Raw genomic sequence first — 2560 nt, forward strand, 5'->3', positions numbered from 1 at the left:
TGTCTCAAATGCAAATCTGATCACATTACCCTTCTCTTAAATCTTTTCAACGACCTCCCATTACTCTCACAATAAAGCCCAGTCCTGTTCATGTGGCTCATGAAGATCTTTGTGACCTGGGCCTTGCTTGTCACCACAGTCTTACCTCTCACAGCTCCCCACTGTCTTAGTCTGTTTTGTGTTGCTGTAAATGAATACCTGAAGCTGGGCTGTTGATAAAGAAAAAAGGATCATTTGGCTTATGATTCCAATGACTGGAAAGTTCAAGATTGGGCATCTGCATTGGGTGAGGGCCACAGGCTGCTTCTACTTATGGTGTAAGGGGAAGGGGAGTCAGTGTGTGCAGATATCACATGCTGAGAGAGGGGACAAGCAAGAGAAGTGGGAGGTGCCAGCTCTTTTTAACAACCAATGTTTGAGGGAATTAATAGAGTGAGAACTCACTCACCCTCATCCCCCATGGAGGGCATTCATGTATTCATGCAGGATCCATCTCCATGATCCAAACATCTTCCATTAGGCCCCACCTCCCAGGATAGCCACACTGGGGATTAAATTTCAACATAAGGCTTAGAGGGGGCAAACAAACATTCAAACTATAGCACCCACCTTGTGCTCAGTGCTCCAGGCTTAAGAAGCATCCACTTTCCCCAAGGATCTATATTTTTTCTCTTGCAAGTCTTTAAGAACTTGCTGTTTTTTTCCTGCAGTTGTGTTCTGCTCCTTCTCCCTCCCTCCTCTCCTTTTTCCCTGTCTCCTCCCCAGCATCTGAAGAGCCTGGCTAATGTTTCCTCATCTCTCAGGTCTCAGCGTTGTCAACACCACTTTCTCCCAAAAGCTTTTCTTACCCTCTAAGGCTGTCCTTCCTCCAGAGGCTCCTTTGCTTACTCATTTCTTCTTACTGTGTCCCAGAGTCTAGCACAGAGCTTGGCACAAAGCCAGCTTTCACTAATTAGAAATGGATGAATATATCTCACCCACCGTTTAGGCCAGTTAATCAGGCAATAAACCCGTTCTGTTCTGGTAACAGTGTCCTCCACCTCTGAAGGAAAAAGCAAACCATATCTACATTATATCAATGTACTATTTTAGGGGAGTCAGCAGGTGATGTCATAGGACAGAGAGCTCTGCAGGGTGAGTGGGAATGGTCTTGGATGCAGGAAGGTCAGCTCAGCCACTGTGTAGGAGGGACGTCTTCATGTCCCCTCATTTGCTGCCAGGCCGTCATGACAGCTTTCTGTCTCTATGTGAATGAATGACTGCAAACCTGAGAGGTATTTAAAACATCCGACAACTGCTATGGCTGCATAGATAAATAAGTGAATAAGAAAATGACAGTGCTCGCTTTGGTGGCACACATACCAAAACTGGAATGATACAGAGAACATTAGCACAGTCCCTGTACAAGGATGACACACAAGTTTGTGAAGTGTTAAAAAAAAAAAAAAAAGGAAATCAGAAATGGGTTTCTTATTCTCTAACTAAACTAAACTGTATGTCACAAAACAAGTGATATAACTAATTCTGGTGCATATCACTCACCAAATTATTCTGATAATTTCCAACTTGTTTATTGATTTTAGAAAAAATGTTTTTGTGGTTTTCACTGACGAAATAGTGCTCCTTTCTGAGCCATGATTGAACACAAGAACTACATCAAGGTCTTCCAAGGATTTTACTATTAGCAACGGTGTGCATGTAGATGCCCGCACCTCCTCCACAGTGGGACTTGGAGAGCCCGTGTCCCAGCCTCACCAATAATGCCAGTGCTAAGTTGCTGCCCACCATTTACTCTGTTATTCCAACCCAGACCCATGTGGCGTAGTGGGGCCTCCGCTGCTGCCTCTGCCACCATGTTGGTTAGCTGAGTGGCCACCAGGGGCCACCCTCCCTAGGCCACCAATGCTTCCAGACCCTTTCACTGCCTTTCTGGCCTCAGCAGGTGACAAAGCCTGGAAGTGGAAATGGCTCGGATGAGGTATCCTTATTAGCCAGGGGAACTACCAGCAGCCCGAGGCAATGGATTTTGGTGGGGGAGGAGGGTTTGAGCTTCATAGCATTTCACTGCTCAAGAATGTTCTTTCTTTCTAGTAGGAAATACTTATGTAAGGGTCCCTTGGCCTGGCATGGGGGTGCCTTGGTGCTATGTTCCAGTCTGCATCCCTGCCCCATGTCCCTTTACTTTCTATGTGTGCCTTGTGTTGCAGACAAACTGGAACATTCCCGTACACACACACACACACACACACACACGCTCCTGCCTCTTTCCTTGTGCTTGTGTAACCACTCAGTGTGTTCTTCTTGCCCACTGCTAAGATAGAGCCGATTTTATCAAGACAGGGGAATTGCAATAAAAAAAGAGTTTAATACGTGCGGAGCCCGCTAAACGGCAGACTGGTGTTTGATTATTACTAAAATCAGCCTCCCTGAAAATTTGGAAGCTAGGATTTTTCAACCATAGTTTGGTGGGCAGGGGCTAGGGTATGGGTGCTGCTGATTGGTTGGGAATGAAATCATAGGGGTGTGGAAAACAGTCCTCCCGCACTGAGTCTGCTTCTGG

At 46.0% G+C, this 2560-nt stretch overlaps 1 non-coding gene across 1 annotated transcript; it reads left to right on the forward strand.

Moving 5' to 3' along the window:
- The first annotated feature begins 1337 nt into the window (after positions 1 to 1337).
- Positions 1338 to 1444, forward strand: LOC129044866 (U6 spliceosomal RNA). Its single transcript, XR_008504840.1, has one exon. It is a non-coding gene; the product is annotated as a U6 spliceosomal RNA (small nuclear RNA).
- The last annotated feature ends 1116 nt before the right edge of the window (positions 1445 to 2560 follow it).

Source organism: Pongo pygmaeus, chromosome 13 (assembly GCF_028885625.2).
Source record: "Pongo pygmaeus isolate AG05252 chromosome 13, NHGRI_mPonPyg2-v2.0_pri, whole genome shotgun sequence".
Classification (NCBI taxonomy): Eukaryota; Metazoa; Chordata; class Mammalia; order Primates; family Hominidae; genus Pongo; species Pongo pygmaeus.